This window comes from Oryctolagus cuniculus, chromosome 7 (genome assembly GCF_964237555.1).
Source record: "Oryctolagus cuniculus chromosome 7, mOryCun1.1, whole genome shotgun sequence".
In the NCBI taxonomy this organism is placed as follows: Eukaryota; Metazoa; Chordata; class Mammalia; order Lagomorpha; family Leporidae; genus Oryctolagus; species Oryctolagus cuniculus.
This window is the reverse complement of record NC_091438.1, coordinates 90,913,776-90,937,881: the sequence shown is the minus strand read 5'-3', so window position 1 is coordinate 90,937,881 and position 24,106 is coordinate 90,913,776. Positions and strand designations below refer to the sequence as shown.

Here is a 24,106-nt window from a genome sequence, read left to right as displayed (position 1 = left end):
ACTCATGTATTTAGTGATTTTAGTTAACCTGAAACATTAAATTAATTTATGCAAAAGAGTGACTTCTACTTTAGATTTTTAAACTTTCCATAAAAAGAATTTTGCTGAACATTAAGCATTTCTAAAACATATAGCATCTGGCTTATGAGTATAAGACCACTTAAAAACATGGGTTATCATGTTTAAGTTTATTGACAGTAACAAAAACCATAGGGAATATAAAACTCCATTAGCTATAATTTATCTCTAGAAAAGCATTTTATGAGCCAAAACTAAACAGATAAGTCTCAACTTAATTTTTACAATTCTCAAATCTATAATCCATGCTTTTTCTACAATTATTGCTTGATTTTTTTTTCTTTAATGCTCAAAAAAAATAACTATTTTTGAAATCCTGAAAGATGAAATTAGAAAAGCAAATTAAGAAAAAAGTCTCAGGGCCGGCGCCGTGGCTCACTTAGTTAATCCTCAGCCTGCGGTGCCAGCATCCCATGTGGACGCCAGTTCTAGTCCCGGTTGCTCCTCGTCCAGTCCAGCTCTCTGCTGTAGCCTGGGAGGGCAATGGAGGATGGCCCAGGTGCTTCGGCCTTGCACCTGCATGGAAGACCAGGAGGAAGCACCTGGCTCCTGGCTTTGGATCGGCACAGTGCCAGCTGTGGCAGCCATTTGGGGAGTGAACCAACAGAAAGAAGACCTTTCTCTCTGTCTCTCTCTCTCACTGTCTATAATTCTACCTGTCAAATAAATTTCAAAAAAAAAAAGAAAGAAAAAGAAAATAGTCTCAGCTATTATTTCCCAATAAGAGATGATTTCTTTGGAGAGATTCACATTTCTCTGGTTTCAAACATCTACCAATATTTCAGATACTCCTTAAAACAATCAATTCACCCATTAGCATCTTTCAGTGACTACTGAGAATAAACAATGCTTACAATATTAGTTCATACTTATTTTGAAACACCTATGTGCTTTAAATTTTCATTACCTTCCATGCTCATGGATTGGAAGAATCAATATCATCAAAATGTACATTCTCCCAAAAACAATTTATAGATTCAATGCAATACCAATCAAGATACCGAAGACCTTCTTCTCAGATCTGGAAAAAATGGTTCTGAAATTAATATGGAGGCACAAGAGACCTCGAATAGCTAAAGCAATCTTGTACAACAAAAACAAAGCCGGAGGCATCACAATACCAGATTTTAGGACATACTACAAGGGCAGTTGTAATCAAAACAGCATGGTACTGGTACAGAAACAGATGGATAGACCAATGGAACAGAATTGAAACACCAGAAATCAACCCAAACATCTACAGCCAACTTATATTTGATCAAGGATCTAAAACCAATTCCTGGAGCAAGGACAGTCTATTCAATAAATGGTGCTGGGAAAACTGGATTTCCACGTGCAGAATCATGAAGCAAGACCCCTACCTTACACCTTACACAAAAATCCACTCAAGATGGATTAAAGACCTAAATCTATGACCTGACACCATCAAGTTATTAGAGAACATTGGAGAAACCCTTCAAGATATTGGCACAGGCAAAGAATTTCTGGAAAAGACCCGGGAGGCACAGGCAGTCAAAGCCAAAATCAACTATTGGGATTGCATCAAATTGAGAAGTTTCTGTACTGCAAAAGAAACAGTCAGGAGAGTGAAGAGACAACCGACAGAATGGGAAAAAATATTTGCAAACTATGCAACAGATCAAGGGTTAATAACCAGAATCTACAAAGAGATCAAGAAACTCCACAAAAACAAAACCAACAACCCACTTAAGAGGTGGGCCAAGGACCTCAATAGACATTTTTCAAAAGAGGAAATCCAAATGGCCAACAGGCACATGAAAAAATGTTCAAGGTCATTAGCAATCAGGGAAATGCAAATCAAAAGCACAATGAGGTTTCACCTCACCCCGGTTAGAATGGCTCACATGCAGAAATCTACCAACAACAGATGCTGGCGAGGATGTGGGGAAAAAGGGACACTAACCCACTGTTGGTGGGAATGCAAACTGGTCAAGCCACTATGGAAGTCAGTCTGGAGATTCCTCAGAAACCTGAAGATAACCCTACCGTTCGACCCAGCTATCCCACTCCTTGGAATTTACCCAAAGGAATTTAAATTGGCAAACAAAAAAGAGGTCTGCACCCTAATGTTTATTGCAGCTCAATTCACAATAGCCAAGACCTGGAACCAACCTAAATGCCCATCAACGGTAGACTGGATAAAGAAATTATGGATGTGTACTCTTTAGAATACTATACCGCAGTAAGAAACAATGAAATCCAGTCATTTGCAACAAAATGGAGGAATCTGGAACACATCATACTGAGTGAAATAAGCCAGTCCCAAAGGGACAAATACCATATGTTCTCCCTGATCGGTGACAACTGAATGAACACCAAAAAGGAAACCTGTTGAAGTGAAATGGACACTATGGGAAATGGTGACTTGATCAGCATAGCCCTGACTGTTAATGAACAACTTAATACATTATCCCTCTTAGTAGTTTTTTTGTCTGTTCTACTTAATATGACTGGTTTAATTCTGTAATTAATACACAGTTATTCTTAAGTGTTGAAATTTAACTGAAATGTGATCCCTGTTAAACATAAGACTAGGAATAAGAGAGGGAAGAGATGTACAATTTGGGACATGCTCAAGCCCCAAATGGTAGAGTTAGAAACATACCAGGGGACTCCAATTTAATCCCATCAAGGTAGCATGTACCAATTGCATCTCACCAGTCCAAGTGATCAATTTCAGTCCACAATTGATCATAATGAAAGGACTGATAGTCAAAGGAAGCACATAAACAAGTCTAGTACCTGCTAATACTAACTGATAGAATAAATAAAGGGGAGAGTGATCCAACATGGGAAGTGAGATACTCAGCAGACTCATAGAATGGCGGATGTCCTAAACAGCACTCTGGCCTCAGAATCAGCCCTAAAGGCATCCCCATCTGGCTGAAAAGCCCATGAGAGTATTTCAGGCATGGAAAGCCAAGACACTCTGGCAAAAAAAAAAAAAAAAAAATCCTAAATGAAAGATCTCTGTGAGTGAGATCCCAGTGGAAAGAACAGGTCTTCAAAGAAGGAGGTACCTTTCCCTGAAGGGAGGAGAGAACCTCCAGTTTGACTATGACCTTGTCTAAACAAGATAAGAGTCGGTGAACTCAAAAGGCTTCCATAGCCTTAGAAACTCATGACTGGTGCATAGGGAGATTACTGACGCCATAAAAAGCAGTGTCAATTTGTAAAGTCAACAACAGGAGTCACTGTGCACTTACTCCTCATGTACAATCTCTGCCCTTAATGTGCTGTACATTGAGACTTAATGCTATAATGAGTACTCAAACAGTATATTTTGATTTGTGTTTCTATGGGGGTGCAAACTGTTGAAATCTTTACTTAATGTATACTAAACTGATCTTCTGTAAAAAAAAAAAAAAAGAAGAAGAAGAAGAAATTATCAATTTCCAACTTGACTCTCACTAGGATTAAACATGACAATAGGTCTGATCTGATTTCATCAGCATTTAAAAAATCATCTATTATTTTTCACTTTATGTTTGTGTGGGAGCAAACCGTTGAAATCTTTACTTAATGTATGCTAAACTGATCTTCTGTATATAAAGAGAATCGAAAATGAATCTTGATGTTAATGGAAGGGGAGAGGGAGTGGGAAAGGGGAGGGATGCGGGTGGGAGAGACGATATGGGGGGGAAGCCATTGTAATCCATAAGCCGTACTTTGGAAATTTATATTCATTAAATAAAAGTTAAAAAAAAAAAGAAAAGAAAAAAATTAAACATGGAATTTCCATGTGGAAAAAAAATTTTCATTATCTCATTGCAGTGGAAAATACATGTCGTCTTATATTTTTCTTTGATAAGTTCCATTCTAGAAGAGAAGCTGCAAACTAGATCACAGACTTACCAGAAATACATTAAAAATACATACACACAAGACAATAAAATAATCTGGGACAAAGTATTTATTAAAGTCAACTGATGATTTGTAAGGGAAATGAATCTTCAGTGATAAACAATTTCCAGATAAGAAGAGCCATTAATCTTTATATGTATAACTGTAAAGTGGGAATTTGGAAAGAATCATTGGCTAGCATAACTCAAAGTAGCTCATGTATAGAAATGTGCTTTTTAATTTTTTACTTGAAAGGTAAAGTCTCTCTCTCTCTCTCTCTCTCTCTCACACACACACACACACACACACACGGGTGCGTAGAGACGGAGACAGAGACAGAGACAGAAAGATCTTCTATCTATTGGTTCATTCCCAAATGCCTGCATCAGCCAGGGCCAGACCAGGTCAAAGGCACAATTAGAAACTCCGTCTGTGTCTCTTACATGGGTAGTTGGAACTCAAGGATTTGGCTATCACCTGCTGCCTCTCTGGAAAATTAGCAGGAACATTGGATCTGAACCTAAGTCAGGACTTGATCCCAAGCACTCCAATATGGGGTGCAGGCATCCCAAGCAATGGTTTAAGATGCTGCATCATCACACCTGTCTTGAAATATGTTTTATATTCATGCAAAAATATGCATAGGGAAGCACATAATTAGATTTTTGCAGCCTAGGAAGCAACACTAGAGAAGTTAACAATGCAGGACCCACCCACTAATCTGAAAACTCTTCCTAAATGTGAGAAGTTCTATGTATGTCAATACAGATACGGAAAGGAGCCACACTTCAAAAAGGCAACATATGACATAGATGCTTGGATGCAAAAAGAGCCTGGCTCTTTCACAGATAACTTGAAAATAATGGGGTAATATCCCTAGAAATTAATTTGTTAACCTGTAGCATGGGCATTTAAACATTCATGTCTAGTGGCCCAGTAATTCCACATGTATGAATTTTTCCTCAGGGAAACAATGAAAAATTTAGGAAAAAAAATACCTTCCAAAGATGATCATTTCAACATTATCTATAATGTTTTAAAAATAGCCTGTTAGCACTCTAGCCTTGGAATCAGCCCTTAAGGCATTCGAATCTGGCAAAAAGCCTGTGAAGGGTATCTCAGTCATAGAAAGCCAAGACACTGTGGCAAAAAAATGAACTAAATGAAAGATATCTGTGAGTGAAATCCCAGTGGAAAGAATGGGTGGTCAAGGAAGGAGGTACCTTTCTCTGAAGGGAGGAGAGAACTACCAATTTGATTATGGCCTTGTCTAAAAAAGGTTGGAGGTTGTGAACTCAAGAGGCTTCCATAGCCTTGGTAGCTCATGACAAGGGCCTCGGGTGATTACTGACATCATAAATAAGAGTGTCAATTGTTAAATCCACAACAGGAGTCACTGTGCACTTGCTCCCCATGTAGGACCTTTGTCCTTAATGTGTTGTACTATGAGAATTAACGGTAAAACTAGTCTTCAAAGAGTACTTCATATTTTGTGTGTCGTGTCTGTGTGGATTCAAACTATTGAAATCTTTACTTAGTAAGAGTTGATGAATGGGCCGGCGCCACGGCTCACTAGGCTAATCCTCCGCCTTGTGGCGCCGGCACACCGGGTTCTAGTCCCGGTCGGGGCGCCGGATTCTGTCCCGGTTGCCCCTCTTCCAGGCCAGCTCTCTGCTGTGGCAAGGGAGTGCAGTGGAGGATGGCCCAAGTGCTTGGGCCCTGCACCCCATGGGAGACCAGGATAAGTACCCGGCTCCTGCCATCGGATTAGCGCAGTGCACCGGCCTCGGCGGCCATTGGAGGGTGAACCAATGGCAAAGGAAGACCTTTCTCTCTGTCTCTCTCTCTCTCACTGTCCACTCTGCCTGTCAAAAAAAAAAAAAAAAAAAGAGTTGATGAATGGAAGGGGAGAGGGAGCAGGAAAGGGGAGGGTTGCAGGTGGGAGGGAAGTTATGGGGGAGGGGGAGCCATTGTAATCCATAAGCTGTACTTTGGAAATTTATATTCATTAAATAAAAGTTAAAAAAAGATAATTAAAAATGAATCTTGATGAAGAATGGGATGGGAGAGGGAGAAGGAGACGGGATGGTTTGAGGGTGGGAGGGTGGTTATGAGGGGAAGAAACGCTATAATCCAAAAGTTGTACTTTTGAAATTTACATTTATTAAATAAAAGTTTTCTATTAAAAATAGCCTGTTAGATATTATAACAAGCATTAACAACACATTTTGTAAAATATGATAGAATATTTGATAGTTACTTAGATGTTTATAATAATACTAGCCTACTCTTCCAGAGCAAAATTATAGGATAGGAATTAAGTGGTTCACATTTGTTCCTTCACTTAATATTTACCATTCAAAATGGAGTTATGTTGATTAGTCAGGGTTCTCCAGAGCAACTGAACCATCAGGGGACACACACAGACACACATACACACACAAGGAAATTTATTACAAGGAATTATCTCACACAATTATGAAGGCCAGTAAGTTGGAAATCTGTAGTGTGAATGAGCAGCCTGAAGACCCACAAGAGCCAAAACTGGGGTTTCATCTCAAAGTCAGTCAGTGGGAGAATTCCCTCTTTTTGTAGGAAATTGTTGTCAGGTTTCACCCAATTGGATGTGAACCACTCACATTTTGGAAGGCACTCTACATACTCTAAACTTACTGGTTCTGGTGTTAACCTCATCCAAAGGAAAAAAAATTCACCATCATGTTAATATAATTATCTCCATGCTGTAGATGAGGGAACTGAGACACAGAGGTTAAGTCGGTCTGTGCATTTGTGCAAAGTGATAAAGCCCATGAACAGCAAAGCCAGGAATAAAGCCTAGGCACACAGGCTTCCTGGTGCAAGTTCTAATTACAACACAAATTATCTGTATAGAATGTGAAGAGGTGCTTGTGATTAGGAAATACCTGAGTAGGGTTCAGTGCTGTGGCATAGCAGGGAGAGACACTGCATGTGATGCCACCATCCCATATGATTCAAGTCCCAGCTGCTCAACTTCTGAACCAGTTTCCTACTAATGCACCTGGGTAAGCAATTGGAAGATGATCCAAGTGCTTGGTACCCAGCATCCACTTGGGAGACCTGTGTGAAGTGCCTGGCTTATGGCTTCAGCCTGGTATAGCCCCAGCTGTTGCAGCATTTAGGGAGTGAACCATTGTATGGAAGATCTCTCTCTTTCTCTGTCTCTCCCTCTCTCTCTCTGTAAATTTGCCTTTTAAATAAATAAATATTAAAAAGAGAAAATATTTGAATAGAAAACAATTTTTTAAAAAGTCAGCATATCAATTTTTACATCTTGTGATACAAAGAAGTAGTTAAAAGAATGATTGAAAAGATTGTTCAATGAGTACTTGCTTATTATAAATGACTACTTTACTGTTGCCATTTATCTTTTCTACTTTTTCCAGTTTTAATAACTTTCATGTGCACAATTTTTTTGGATTTAGAAAGGCTATTCATACCTTAAAATTATGCAACATATAAATCTGATGTAACAAAATATTTTTAAAAATTTAATATATATTTTTAAAATTTTATTTATTTCAAATGCAGACAGATAAAGGAAAGACAGAGAGGGAGAGAGAAATTTTATCCACTTGTTCATCCTCCCAATGCTGGTAACAGCTGTGGCTGGGTTGGACTAATGCAGGGAACCTGGAACTCAATCTGTCTCACATGGGTAGCATGAACCCAAGTCCTTGAGTCATCACTTCCTGTCTCCAAGAGTGTACATCAACAGGAATACTGACTCAGAAGCAGATTCTGTACTGAATCCAGGCACTTCAATATGATATACAGGTGTCCCAGGCACATGTCTTAACTGTTGTGCCATTGGAGGGTGAACCAATGGCAAAAGGAAGACCTTTCTCTCTGTCTCTCTCTCTCACTGTCCACTCTGCCTGTCAAAAATAAAAATTAAAAAAAAAGTTTTATTTATTTTATAGATAGAGTTAGTGAAAGATAGAAATGAGAGAGAGAGAGAGAGAGAGAGAGAGAGAAAATGAGATCTTCCATCTGCTGGTTCACTCCTCAAACAGCTGCAACGACTAGAGCTGGGTCAGACCAAAGGCAGGATCCAAGAGCCAAGAGATTCATTTGGGTCTCCCATGTGGACTCAGAGCTCCAATAACCTGAGCTATTCCCCACTACTTTCCCAGGTGTATTAGCAGGGAGCTGGAATGGGAAGTGAAGCAGCTGGGGCTGGCACTGGTGCCCAAATGGAATGCCAGTGTGGCAGCTTAACCCATTATGGCACAACGCCAGACCCATAGCAAAATCTTCACTGGATATCTTCAATTACAGATTGGACATGCTTTGAAAGTATTGCTTTCTCTAATTTTAATTGTTACAATTCTATATTGGCTATAGATGTAACACACAAGTCAAATATGTTAAAGTAAAATTAATATAGACTTTTGAAAATAGAACTAAAATGTCATAGACTTTAGATGAATATTAAAATATTAAACATAGCAATAAGAACCCGATAGCTGATTTGGCAACTTTCATGTTTATTACTAAATGCAACAGTTTGAAGAGACAGGGTAAATTTACATGCATGTATATCTTGTGCAGAATGTAACCGGAAATTTGGAGAGATAAAGGAGAGATGGAAATAGCCAGACACCAAAGGATACTTGGAGTTTGAAAAGAATTAGAACTGAGAAAGAAGCGAAGAGGAAAAGTTTAAAAGGGATTTGTAGGAAATAGCATGTGCTTTGGATGTATATTGGAAGCCAATATAACAAACCAATTCCACCAGTTCTGTCTGGTGGTTATCTAAGTGAAAGAGGCCAAAACAGCCAAAAATTGGCCTAATTCTCATTACCACAGTGAAGTTGCTTTCCCAAGTTCTGTGCAGTCCCAGATGCATTCATTAGAGCGATCATCTGTCAGCAGCAAATCTCTAAATACATCAGTCATTTATTTGCATAATGCAGTTTTCTTAGCTAATATTGTATATATGAAAGTACTAGTTAATCACTTGTACTAGTAATGTAAGACTTCAAAATGTTCAGTCCTAATTAACATAATAACATAAATTCTCTCATAGGTAAACCTTTTTTTTTTTTTTTGCCTGGTTTTAATTGACACTGCCCAATCATTCTGGTATGAACACTCTATGAAAGAGCCGTAGCTGTAATTTAACATGCTATTTTTTTAAAAAAAGCTGTAACTTGGAGAAATCAGATTTTCATGTGTGTGAAATCTAAATGCTTACACTAAGCAGGGTCACATATTTTGCTGATTCAGCAATATTTTTACTATGATTTTGTCAGTTGAGTCCAAGAACACATCTCAGACATTTTAGTTGAATTCTGCAAAAAGGTTACTGTAACCATATTATGTTATAAATAATTAATGGCATAATAAAGAGGGCTAGATTTGACTATATAGCCACTGAATAATCAGAACAAAGAAAAGGAGCCAAAATACAATTTGATTTTAATCCTGTAATGAGAGCTAGTTTTTTTAGTTTGATGAATGGCTTTATGAAACCGCTTCTTCTTTCTAATGTGTTTGTGCTACCTAATTTAATTGCTATGCTGAGGTAGCTGAACGACAGAAAACTCATGGAACATCCTTTACAAACCAATATGAATTTAATTTAAACTTCGGCTTTGTAAACTATGAATTGCTGGGTTTGGGTTCAGCTCACAGATAAATATTACATATCTTTACTTAGCATTGATCTCTCCTTTATGGAGCTGACTTATAAATTAGGTTTGTAACTGAACAGAACATGGAGAGTACATTCCGAAAGTAGGAAGGGCAGAAAGCGCAAAGAAATTCTAAACAGGACTGTGAAATCCTCTGAAATTAGAAGCATAGGAAGCAGGGTCTTGCTGCTTGGCCGTTTTTTTTTAGGCTACCTTGGCCATCCACAGGTATAACACTCACTAAGAGTCTAAAAATGTAAATATGACCTCACTTGTATAATCCTGTGACTTGCCTTCCTAATTGTGTGGGATCTCCATTCATTCCCTTTGCCCCAAAAGTGGAGTGTGGATATTTGAAAACTGACATTTTTAATTGTGTATACTACATGCAACTGTGTCCAGTAGTACTCCCTTTATTTCCTATTGCTTTCTTTGGCTGTCCAGTCTTTCTCACCCAACGTAGTCCTCACTGATTTTCATTTTTAAGAAAGCGTTGTGTGTGAGGCTGACACTTTGGCATAGGCATAGGATGTAAAGCTGTCTGTGATGCCGATATCCCATAGGTGTGCCAGTTCCAGTGCTGACTGCTCCGTTTCTGATTCAGCTCCCTGCTAATGGCCTGGTAAAAGCAGTGGAGGATGGCTCAAGTGTTTGGATCCCACCTGGAACACTCTGATGAAATTCCTGGCTCCTGATTTCCACTTGGCTTCAGCATTTGCCATTATAGCCATCAAGAGAGTGAACCAATGGATAAAAGATATCTCACTCTATCTCTCCCTCTCTGTAACTGTGACTTTCAAATAAATCAGTTTTTTAAAAAAAGAAAGTGTTGTGTGAAGCTACAACAAATTCCATATATCCTGTCAATGGTATTCATTGTCCGATCACAATACATCAGTAGTTGAGACAACAAAATTCAAAGCAGCATTATCAACAACCAAACAAAATCCTGCTGAATTTGTGTCCAAGAAGCAGGAAAACAGCATAACAAATTAAATGCATAAGTTCATGCAAAATGCATGGTTTAAGAAAAAGTAACTTGATTTCCCTCTGAAATGTGTGAAATTGAAAATCAAGCTGCCAATCATTTCTAAGAAAGGGTTTAGTTATATGTCAGAGGGATTGGATATATTTTCAAAATCAATGGAACTCAAAATGCTTTATATTTAGAAGTTAGAGCACAGGTACTAGACAAGCATCCAAGACAACCAAGTACACTTGTGAATGGGCACTTATCTTTATGATGATTTAAACTTGTGCATTCTTCCATTAAAAAATTGAACTTTCCTTATTGGATTGGACTGATACCCATGCTTTATCTCAAGCAAGGAAATAGCGTAATTCTGTACCTAGATAGAACTTATTTACCAGGATTTTTAAAAAGTTCCCCAAATAGGGATCTCTTTAATCTATCTGAATTATACTATTTGCTCATTGTAAAATAACAGAGTCTTCAAAGACATGTGTCCATTTGTAAGATTATAATACAATACTTGACATCTACTTCTAAATCCACGTACTTTTGCGGCTATGTCTTTAGGTCAGATTCTACTGTCCACACAGGATCTCTCCAGAGTTTTGAAGAACTGTTTGTTAATGAACTAGACTATTTCTACCCACCATTAATTTGCTGAAACGATTCTCCTAATGTCACATTGAAAACCACAAATTTTAATTAAAACAGAATTTTCAGATGATACAGTTTAAGCCATTTATTTTAAATTTTTTCTCCAAAAATTCTCAATAGTTTTATTAGACAATAGCATTCAACTCAAGGCAGCATTGTTAGAAGTTGAAGAATACATGGGTATTTTTAGAGACATTCCTTTCCATTGACTCATTATTTTCCTTTTCTTTCCATGTCTAAATCCTAGATGTTATGTTAGCAACTTAAAAAAAAAATGAACCTTATAGAATGGGAATGATATCTGAGGTTGAAACATAATGAGGTTAATTATCACATGATGACAAATAAAGCTTACAATTTGGATCTGACTACTTTTCTTTCACTTTCTTAACTTTACAGTTTAAAAAAATCAATCATTCTGGAAAATCAAAATGGTTAAACGTTTCCTAATAAGGTATAACTATCATAAGTTAAATTGTTTCCTGTCATCTAACTAAAAATACTTTTTAAAAATAAAACTGAGATATCAAATCTTAAAAATTGCAAAGTAATTTTAAAATGCCTTTATGAGAAGCATTTACAATTGGAAATCTCAACCATTCAACATTGCAAGATTTTCTATTCCTATAACTTATCATAATTTTACCAGGTTCATTCTTTACTACAAGTTATTATCAGCTCTAAAATTTTGAATTTGTATTTATCCTTTTAACTTACTCAAATATTTTAAGCTTTTGGAAGGAAGAAGAAAATTTCCTTGTATGTACTGTTTTTAAAGGATCAGATAACTGAAAAAATATAAAAAAAAACTTTAATGATTTTCTTACATTAAACTTATAATTTGAATATTCTATCACCACAAATTGAGTAGATCATAAAATGTATTAATGATGAATCCACACAATGAATCTCTTTGGAGAGTTAGAAATGCAGAGAAAGTGGGAAGTACTTCTAAACTCTTGATTAAAATTAATAAGTATATGATGAATTAATAATGATCTTTCAAGTGCTAACCCTCCAAATATGTTCCATAAACTAGAATATAAAAACTGGCTAGGAATTAGACTTTCAAATGATATTTATTAGTATGCAACAAGTAAAATTTGAAGTAAACAGAACCGCTGAACAGGTTCAATAGGACTACCCCAGTGAATTAAGGTTCAGAATTTTCTTGTTGTTTTTAGGTTATGCATAAGGATGTATAGATATGAAATGTCTGCTCATGAAAAAATGTTTCTAATACATTTCCAGATTTGTTAAGTTATATTCATTTAATTCACTTAAATGGTTTCTTTCTGAGTTTAGTGCATATGAACTGACAACTAATTTATAGATTTATTTAGACATTTTGACCTCAATTTTAAGCAGATATGAATATATGCATTTTCCCCAAACTCATCCATTCCTCTTACAAAGTTATTATCTAATTCCATCCACTAACTTTCTGATTAATACAATGCTGTTTACTTATCAAATCATAGCAAGGGAGAGATAGATGAACACATCAACTAAAATTGACAATTCAATGTCTACCACTTTGGTGTAATTCCATGGAGTGAATTCTGGGTGAATTCTTTTAGTCAGGAAATAAGCATGCTTTATTAAAGTTTGTAAGTGCAGGGCTGACACTGTGGCTCAGAGGGTTAAAGCCCCAGCCTGCAGCACTGGCATACCATATGGATGATGGTTCGAGTCCTGGCTGCTCCAGTTCCGATCAAGCTCCCTGCTACTGTACCTGGGAAAGCAGCAGAAGACTGCCCAAACCCTTGGACTCCTGCATCCACGAGGAAGACCTGGAAGAAGCTCCTCACTCCTGACTTCTGATTGGCACAGCATCGTCTGTTGCGGCCATTTGGGGAGTGAATCAGCAGATGGAAGACCTCTCTTTCTCTCTCTCTGTCTCAACTTCTCTCTGTAACATTTTCAAATAAATACAATAAATCTTAAAAAAATACTTAAAAAAAGATGTGTAAGTGCTTTCTATTTTGAAAATTCCTACCTACTGATAAAATACTTGCGTTGAAGGTTAAAAAATTGTTATTCCAATATGTTTTGCAGGTATTTTTAGACTTAATACTATTTGGTGAACATATTATACTCCTACATCTGTTCATTTTCCAGTATGAAAGGAGGAAAGGGAAAGGAAATACTTTGTAAATACATACACCAATATAAAATGCCAGTCATCTAGGAATGAACTTCAGTGGGTCATATGTCTTTAGGTAGACATGGAAGACTCTAGTTGCATTTTATTTACAATCAGCATGATGAAAATGAATTAAAAAAATCTTAGTAGTTCTCTGGACAAGCTAATCATAGTAGAAATTTACATATAATATTCTATGTAGATGATGTGGAGGTTGATCTTTCCTTTTTATTTTTTTATTTATATGAGGGTAACAACTTTTATGTATTACACATATACAGATTTAAGAGCATAATGAAATTTCCATTTACACAGTTTACTAGCCTGAAAAATGAGATTGAGAAAGCTACAAAAGAAGATTGTGAGAGTAAATTAATTGGTGATTGCACAAAAGCACAGAAGTGTCACCTATATGTTTAATGGGAAATTTTTAAATATACAAAGTGGATGTGGAAAGAATTTTTATATAGTAAAAACTACTATTTGTGACTAGAAGTAAATTCTAGAAAGTGAAACATGCATTGCTCTTAAATTTACCCAAGGGAATGAATTCTAGGAAAACTATGCTCCCTATTACCTATTCTTATTCTAAAGAGGCAACAGTACATTCAGGTTCTGAGGTAAAGGAATTGTATAGATGGTTTTAGAAATCATTTCCAGCCATTTTTTCAAAGAGTGCATTTACAGAAAGCTGTTAGGGGCAATGACAGGCAAAATTATTCCTACAAAGAAATATAATTATTTGCAGAAGTATAGCTGAGGCAACTAGCAAAATGAAAATGAAGGTTTTGAACAGCCTCTTGCTTTGCTGCCTCTATTATAGGTTCATTCTATCATCAGATGGTCAACATATTCACAGAGAACATGGCTGAACAGTTGGTTGTGACAAAATTGTAGATTGCCCCTTCTAGCTGCCTTCTAATTTATCTTCTAAGATAAAGAAAAAGAACATAACTGTAAAGAATAAGCTCTAATTATGATGAGGGAAAATTATTCTTCAAGTTGAATCATAATCAGTATCCTTTTTCCAAATAAGAATTATTTCATCCAAATATTAATTTGCCTGTAACTTTTCTTCCATGCACATTAAAAAAAAAAAAAAGCTTACTTCTGTGTAAGAGGTTTAAAAAAATGGCCCTTGGATTTCAATACTTCCTAGAAAGAAGTGTTTCCAGAACTTTCTTCTCCTCTTCATTTTTAAAAAAGCTACATTGAACGAAGACATTATTCAAGTCCTTATGAAAAAATTTTAGACATTGAATTTGAGAATAAAATTCCGTAGATATGGCACATATCTCCTTTCAAAAAATATAATTTTAACTGAATCAATATGATCAATACCTTTAAATAAGATTTAAATGCATATTTTAAAATATTTCGTCTTTAATAAGAACTTCCTTCCGATGTACATGAATTCTTCCATCAAAGAGTGACTGAATAAGTAATTTGAGTGAAGTATTCTTCCCAGGAGAGGGGAATGATATTGAATTTGTCCTTCCTACAAGTGACTAGCATTCCCGCTGGGGAGAAGGACATGTGACCACATGGACGATATAGTGTGAACACAAGTTCAGTCAACACCTGCAACGTGTGGTGAGAAATGATAAATAGTCAAAGCAGAGGTTTCTATGGCCATAGAGGTGTAGTATAGTGATTCTCCCCAAGGATCGGCCTGGCGGGGTCTTCCCATTCTGGAAGCTCTTCTTCCTTCTAAAAAAAAAAAGAGAATTATTTTTCTGCCTGCACGTGGTAAATAGCAGCATGAATAGAAATTAACAGTGGGTGCCCACCGAAATAAAACGGGTTAGAGACGTAAATACAGGTCAAAGTCCTGTGATAGCGACCTTCACGATCTGACGAAGAGACGCTAGTGTTTTATGATGCATTGCAGACAGGCCGCTATGTTAGACAACGTAACTAGAAACTCTACAATTAGCCCCTGAGCAGGAGTGACATAGCAATGAAGGATAACCTTTAATGAACAATAAGAACCTCAAAGAAAGTTGACAGAAAAAGGATGGAGGGAAATAAAGAAGGAAGAAAGAGAGGGAGAAAAGAAGGAAGGATGGAAAAAAGAGTTATTCCAGTTTAGATAGGTGTGGGACAGGTGTCTCATGGAATTAATAAAAAATAAAAAGATGGGGGAGGTGGAGGGAGATTCTCTATGGTTTAACATTAAGGAAAAGAGATTCTCCAGATCAGATCTGATCAGAAGCAGTTTCTTAGTCCTGCAGACAAAGGAGTACCAAGACTGAATTAGATGAAGGGAAACTGGAAAGCAGAATGAGAACTCTGATACTTAATATTTATGGATCGTGTTGTATAATCATGCTTAGATATGGAAGGCATACATTAAATTTGTTTAGCATTGTATATGTTTCATCAGTCTCTGCTATTCCCTTGTTTACTCTTGTCGTTTTTCCTTGTTAATGTCTCTCATTACTCTAAAACTGAATTAGGTGGATGCTAGTTTGGAGGTCCCTAATAACAAAGGACATATATACAAGGAAACACACTGGAGCATATTTAGCTATGATAAACAAATGGAAAAAAAGGCCAAATATCAAAAAAGAGTAAATATTTTAAAGCATATCCAGGCAAGCATTAGAGGTTTATGATGCATCTTATATAAGACATAAAGATATAAGTTATATCTGGCTGCTTTGATGTACACAGAAGAACCCAACTTGATAAAAACAAGGTGTGTATTTAAAAGACATATTTTTCTCAAAAATTCAAATTGGCTTTCTATATCTGAGAAGGTACCAAGAAAAAACAAATCTGACAGAATGTGCATCAAGCTGTTTAAGATATTCACTTCTGAATTAGATAAGTGAAGCCATAGAATAATTGTCTACTTTCTCTATATATTTTCTGCATTTTACTGTGTGCAATTTTAATGTTTAAAATATTCCGACAAAATGTATTATTTCTGAAATTTAAAAGTTTTCGTATCAACATTTGTCTATACACACACACACAGACACTCACAAACATGGGTAGAATGGAGTACCCAGAATGAGCTAAAGAGAAGGGAAATCTCCTAAAGAATATTCATTAACGTAGTTTTCCCCATTGCCTATACAATATTCCACACTCCATCAGGATAAGCCACTGAGGCTGTGAGCACCTTTAAAGAGAATCAACTTAGAACGGTCTGCTGAGATGAATGGGACAGGTTCTAGAAGGTCAGGAAATCTGGGATGCACCCTCAATGAGAACACATTTTAGAGGAAGATATAGTCTGAGTCTTGCTCACTATGCAGAGAAGTTTGGACAACACATTCTAGGCTGATTAAATAGTACTAAAAAGAGCAGGGCAGGGGAAAACTTCATGATGTGTTCAGAGAATGGCGAGCAATATAGCTGCTTAATAGGGTGGGTGGGAGATAGTAAAAACAAGCCAGGAAAAGCATAATAGGATGAGAATGTAAAAGTGTGAACAGCCCACGTGCCATGTTGCTTTAAAAGTTTTTAAGCAATGCAGACAATATCAGACTTATGTTTTTGAAGGTTACACTACTGGCATGCACAAAGTAGAACTACAGCAGAGGAGCGTTTCTAGATTTTGAAACGTTTTTATTTCAAGATGAGGAGGCCTTTTTGGAGGAGATGTTCAGTAAAGAATGGAGGCAATATGTCCCAGGCTTGCATGCAAATGTTTTTAAACATATGTTTTATCATTAATATCATGGAGCATATGCACAAATCCTATATGCAGCACATTCTTGGCCCAACATCAAAAATTATTTATTAAGCACCCACCTGCATATGAAATTATACCAGAGCTAAATCCCCTATAAATGTCACATATATGTTTCAATTTGAAATAATGAATGATATGCATAAAGCATTGTAACTTCTCTGCTATCCCCACCATCCCTGTCTTGGATCTATCTCAAGTATACCACATGCATTCAACTCCATTGTATATTCAGAAAAAGTTTACTTTTGGGAATTTGCTATACAGTTCCATTCGATAAGAACACATATTGTGAAGGCAGAGGTGAGAGCATGCATGTAATAACAGAGAATACATTTTTTAGTATAAGGACAATTACGATGTAAGTGAAGGTAGGGATAAGAAACTTAGATAAGCACATGTTGAGTCCCTAAGGCAGCACTTCAGCATCTGTGTGGTGATGAAGTACATACTTTGTAAACATTGTAGGGTTTCTTGGCTGGGAAAAGTTCACCACAAAGTGATTACTTAGAAAGAAGGTAAGTTTGTTCTGTGCCTTCACTGATAACATGTAACTAAAACTTCCAACAATTTTTTAAAATCTAAAATGTAGAAAACTCTTTTCCTTACTATTCTGATTTGTAGGTCAATATGACCTTCTAGGATTATTAGAATTTAGTACTGAGAACTTGGTATAGTTCAGAAACAAAATATGGTTTTGAATCCTACGTGGCTTAGTATAAATTTAATGACTTGCTTTTATTTAAAATAATAGGATTTCAAATAAGTTTTACTTGACTCTCATATTTTCATTTATCAACATACCTTTATATATATATATATATGTGTGTGTGTGTTTATATATACTTAATTTTCTTTTTCTTAGAATCGTGGCAGAATACAAGTTAGAATGGTGGCAAATATAAAGTTTACAGTGTAGGGAGGAAGACAAAAACATTGTCTCTAATTATATCATTCTACATAGTGTCTCATGTCCTTTTTCACCTACTTTATTGAGTACTCCTTACTTTGTTGACCTAGTATTTATGATTAATGTATAATGTTCTACATATGTTTAAGAAGTACACAGTTATGGTCCCAAAATACACCTGTGCCTACAAGGTTCCTGCAGGTTAATGTCTTCTGCTAGGGAAAATGGCCTCATTTGCATTGCCTTTCAATGAGCTCCTGCAGGCAAACACCTGAAGCCAATCATCTGCAGATACCTGCCTGCAGGCATAGGTGTGCTACCAGAGAGCCTATAGACCCTATAGTGTTCAGTTGAATGTGTAAACTTAAACTAGGGCTCGCTGAACCAATGGACTGTGACTGTAAGTTCTTATGGAAGCTGGTATGCATTTGGAATGGATGCATTTTATCATGAAATGTTATCATGGAAGTGATTGAAATAAAATTGGTGATGGAAAATGAGCTTGGCTTTTAAAGAAAAAAGAAGTAACATAATATGAAGGAGTCGTAAGTATACACTCAATGAGTTAACAACAAATATAATGCTAGCTGAGGTGTCTGTATTATTATAGGGGATTTAGGGGAAAGAAGTCAAAGTATTTTATTTACAGAGGACTAAATTATCATTGTCTTCCAATAATATTAGCATTTTCCCATAAATACATTTTCAAAGTTTTCTAAGCCAAGGCACAAAAAATTACCATAGAGATATTTGAGAAAATACCATGTGATAAGCTTAGAGAGGGATATTTGTGATACAAAAATAAGTCATTAATAAAGCTAATAGGAAAACATGACATAAAAATAAAATGAGATCATTACTAAAAACAACCATTATTTTTTGGTAACTCCTTTTCATGTCAATTTCTATATGATATTGGGCTCACAGATTCAGTCCTTGTACCTCTTCTCTGCACTTTTTCTCTAAGTAATCTCATCCCATCCCTTGGCTTTCAGAATCATAAATGTGTTGATTAATCTCAATCTCCAAACAAATGTACCCAACTATCAACGTGACATTTCCACCAGTCCCTAGTGGATATCTCAAAATTTTATTAGCTAAAATGTCTCTTTCATTATATTACACCCTACCATACACATACCCAACCTGTTCCTTCCTTAGTTGGCTGCATTCATCTTGTTGAAGCCAAAACTTTATGAGTTCTCCTGCATGCCTACACTTTGCTCCCATGTTATAGTCCATATATCATCAAGTACTTTAGCCTCCTTCAACTTTAACTTGATAACATTTTCATAATGCCTACCCCTGTCAGTTAAATTTAAACCCTCATCAATTTCCACCTACCTACTTCCATAACCTATAAACTGATATCACATCTTTTTTCTTGACCCATTAGTTTATCCCTGACATTTCTATCTATTCACCCTTTGGCAGTCAAATGCTCTTCCAAACTTAAAACAGATCAAGTCATTTACCTTCTCAAATTTTCCAACAGTTTCAGTTGTCCGACGTTTAAACACCACACCACAGCCCTACAATGCTCTACTTCCCCTGTTTTCTCCCTCATTCTCTAAACTCGTCCCTCACTTCCATCATGCTCACCACTGCTGCTTTTTGATATTTTCATTTTGCACTGATTTACAGAAAATTTCCTGTTACCTTTGCCTGATATCTTTCCTCTTTTCACAAATATCATATAGCTCATTTCATCATGAAATTTTCAATAGTGTTCTCTCCTGAAGAGATCCGTCCCTAACTACCATTTTAAGATAACTTATTCACATTTCTCTTTCTGCATTCATTTTCTTCAAGTAATACAGTCTTGTCTTTAACACTATACATTTCATATTTTTGTTGCTTCTTCCAAATACATTATATTTCATGAAGGCAAGGAATCGTTTCTTATTTTCACCAATTTCCCCAATCCTGCAGATGTGCATGGAACATAGTGAACACCCAACAAATATTTGGGGAATGCATGAATTAAAAAGGAGTTGGTACTTGAGTTTGACCATGAAGGATGGATAAAAAAATTGCAGGATTAGATAGCATTCCAGAAATGGACTGTGAGTAAGAGCATGGGAGGGTATAAAGCACAGGGCATTCACAGTGATGTCACTGTTCTCTGTGGTTAGAGCATTCCTGGAATCAATTTGAATTAAGATAACTGTGCAAATTCCATGCACACAGAAATTCCGGATCAAAGAAAATGAAACAATGAGTAGAATTAAAACTTAATTTTGACCCTTTCTAATGCTTCATATCCTTCCCTCAATCTAAAATAACTCATTAAAGAACAAGGAACATAATTCTATCAAACCGTTAATTAAGTGTACTCTCTTTCAGGTGTTCGGAAGTTGTCTCTAAATGTCATTGACAATATCATGATGCATATGTAAAGGTGGAACTAAATCTCCGGGTGAGAGATAGGTAATCCTTGTGCCAACAAATAGAAGCTTAGCCAGACACTCACATTTAAGACTCGTCACATTCTGTGGCTTAGTCTCTTCATCTCTCTGGCTGCATGGAGTCTTACCTCAAACAGAGCCACCTGATGTTGTCTTGCTACATGCCAGGTAAATCTGCTGCTGTCAAATCTGAGGCTGGATATACTTGTGCTGCAGCAGGTTAACATTTCTTCTGTCCACTCAGTGGGAATTTACTTCACAGCAACTCCTCTGTCCTCAATTATTTGGAATTCTGCAGTCATCCAATACTCAGCGGCATAATAAACAGGATATGCAGTACAGAGCGCTCAGTGGGTTACAACTTCTGAATCATTTCATCTTCCTTCCTGCTTTCACATGTGCTTTAGAAATGAATTTCACATAACAGTTTGGAAATAGAGAACAAGGTCCATCCCAAGAACTGTTGGTAATTATCTGGGTGCTTCTTTCTTATTATATTTGGAACTTGCTTAAAGACTGACATGGCTACGTGGAGTCCTATCAACAAACTGATAGTTAACCTTATTAAAGTTATTGTCTTATACTGACTTCTAAAGAAGAAATAGCTCCTAGGGGAAATTCTATGTTTAGAAAAATATTAAATTATAGCGTTATGGACTCAGCATTTGCATAAAACATACTTTTTCCATTTGCTGCTGTATTTCTAGCATCCAGTTTGTCTTAAGAATTTATAACAAACATTTTAATTAGTTAATTCCAGCTTGCCATACCAGGCAGTCAATTCATGGAGGGTAGGGTCTTTGTCTAAAAGCAAGTTTAGACAATGAGAGTGCTGTTCAATAAAATTGTGATCATGCATCTGTTTTATAAATTCTGTGTTGTTTCATGTGCCAACCACTAAACGTGTGGCTAATGAGAACATGAATTATAGCTAGTACAACTGAGGATCTGAAGTTTTAATTTGTAAAATTGTTATTTATATTTAAATAGTCACAAATGATTAGTGATTACTATATTGACAGAACAGATCTACAGTATCCAGAGTAATATGATCTTCTATCTTTTAGTGTAGATAATATATATGTTCTAAATTGTCAGTAAACCTTTTCATTTATATGAAATACATATGAACAATAAATAGTACATTTAGGGGCAAGATACCAGGAAACAATTTAATTTTTGGCTAAGTTTAGCTTGAATTTCCTGTTAACAGCAATATTCCTTAGAATCCACAGAAATCTATTGAAATGAAAATCATAAATTTTAAAGTTAGTACAAAATAAAGTCATTCATAAAATCATTAAACTGTCAAAACTCCTAGGTTGTAAAGCATTGAGAAAAACAATGTATGCCCAATATCTGCCCTTTTTATGGTGTGTGTGAAGAGCATGGCAGGGAAATTTGTTTATCATTTTCCTTCACAAAACAAAGAAAATCCTCACAATCACATGAATTTTCTTCCATTAACCTATTCATTTTATAGAGAAGAAAGTGAGATGAGGAATGTTTTTAACTACAGTCCACTTTCTATTATACCGTGTATAAAACAGTGGGTTTATTGACTTCCTAGAGACTTTCTCACAGTGTCCATCACAGCTGTATAAACTGGCTCCCACCCTCTTACCATTGACAAGTTCATTCTAAACAAAGTTGTGACCTGCTCTCCTTCAGCTATCTCTTGCCCTATTCTGTAAAATTCCTGCTTACTTCCCATTTTCACTCAGGGTCACAAAGAATTTTTACTGGAAAGCTAAATAAAACCCAAAGTGTCCATGAACTGCTTTGAATGCCACTCGTCACTAGCTACTAATCAAGACATTCTGGAATCACACTGGGGAATTTTAGGTTGTAACTTGTCTGTGGCAAGAGTTTGGTAAAATTTACCCCAAATGATAGAAGACAATATAAAAGGTGTGTGTAGAGAAGAGATGGCAGTATATTTGCTGCATTTATGTTAGACTAGATATTTAACAGTCGATATTTAACAGTCAAGTAACACACAATATAACTCAAGTTTCTTGTAGTCATCATTACCCTTTATAATTAAACATTTATTACTACTATAGATTTTTGTACCATTTCACTATGAACAAAGTGTCTACCTTAACTTCTAAATAGAATTTGTTCATAAATTCATTTTTTGAGGATGACAAACTGCGGTTTTTTTTTATTAGAGAAAACATCTAATAGTTTCCTTGGTCTACCTTAATAACTTTTTTTGGGAAAATTCATTAATAATTAGATTCTCAGGATCACAGCAAATGCACACTTATGACAACACAAGTCTCATTTTAAAGTGATATTAATACAAATAGAACAGTTTCAGTTTAGTTCATAGATACAATTCTAAGAATATATAATAATTCCCTACCCAGTAATAATTTAAATTTTAAGGGTTCCGCATAGACATATATACATTTTTATGCAGCAAAAAAAATGAAAGTGGATAGATAACAACATTTGAAACAAGCAAATCATTATCCCACATTTCATCCTGGTGCTGAGTTCTTCGCAAACATGATTTCTACTAACATCTTACGTGTTTGAGTCCACAGATTCTGCCTGTGGCCTTTTCATAGTGTTCTATTATAAAATATCAAGAGACTAGGATTTCTTTGAGACAAGAACATCTTTTATTCACTGTTTATATTTCAAGTTTCAGAAGAATACTTACGGTGAAGGGTCCATGTATATAGGAAGTAGTGAATAAAATTTCAGCTGACTTCTGGAAACTTCCAACTAAATCCATCACGTCTTACATATTTCCTATTTTATTTTGCTTCTTTTACTATTTAATTTTTTTTTTTTTTTGACAGGCAGAGTGGACAGTGAGAGCGAGAGACAGAGAGAAAGGTCTTCCTTTTGCCGTTGGTTCACCCTCCAATGGCTGCGGCCGGCGCACCACGCTGATGCGATGGCAGGAGCCAGGTGCTTCTCCTGGTCTCCCATAGGGTGCAGGGCCCAAGCACTTGGGCCATCCTCCACTGCACTCCCTGGCCACAGCAGAGAGCTGGCCTAGAAGAGGGGCAACAGAATCCAGCACCCTGACCGGGACTAGAACCTGGTGTGCCAGCGCCGCTAGGCGGAGGATTAGCCTGTTGAGCCGCGGCGCCAGCACTATTTAATTTCTGTTAGTGCATCACTGTCTGCCAGTCATCAATGCTATCAATCTTGAAGTCATCTTCAATTTGATGTCTGTCTTCATCCCCTTGCCAAATAGATAGCAAAGTCTGTCCATCTTTAAGAGAATTGAGTCACATCTTCTATTTACCTTCTCATTCATTTTCACTGTCAATATTCTATTTTAGGTATCCATGAATGTTACATGATTGGGATTGAGTTGTGTCCATAAAAAACACCTATGTTGAAAACCTAATCTACAATGTAATTGTAGTGGGAGACAGGGAGATTGAGTTTGAATGAGTCAGTTATAAAAGGAGGGCTCTGATATTATTACATGAATGTTCTTATAAGAGACATTAGAGAGCTTGCTCATGCTCTCTCCATACATATAGCCACATAAAGACCAGGTCATGTAAGCACACAGTGAGAGGTTCGTCTGAACTCAGCCTTCCAGCCCCTAATGCTTTGAGAAAATAAATGTCTACTGTGCAGCCACCAAGACTATGGTATTCATAATAGCAGCTTTGGTTGACCAAAATAATTACCTTTGGCCTAAAATAGTATATCAA

At 36.3% G+C, this 24,106-nt stretch overlaps 1 long non-coding RNA gene across 1 annotated transcript in view; it reads right to left on the bottom strand.

The window, feature by feature from the left end:
- Window positions 1–11,317: 11,317 nt before the first annotated feature.
- Window positions 11,318–24,106, bottom strand: part of LOC127493433 (uncharacterized) — a 30,403-nt gene continuing 17,614 nt past the window's right edge. The window contains exons 2-3 of the long non-coding RNA XR_011390610.1: window positions 14,502–15,103; window positions 11,318–13,159 (exon numbers count right to left, since the gene is read on the bottom strand). This is a non-coding gene — a long non-coding RNA (uncharacterized lncRNA). The remainder of the gene's footprint in view (window positions 13,160–14,501; window positions 15,104–24,106) is intronic.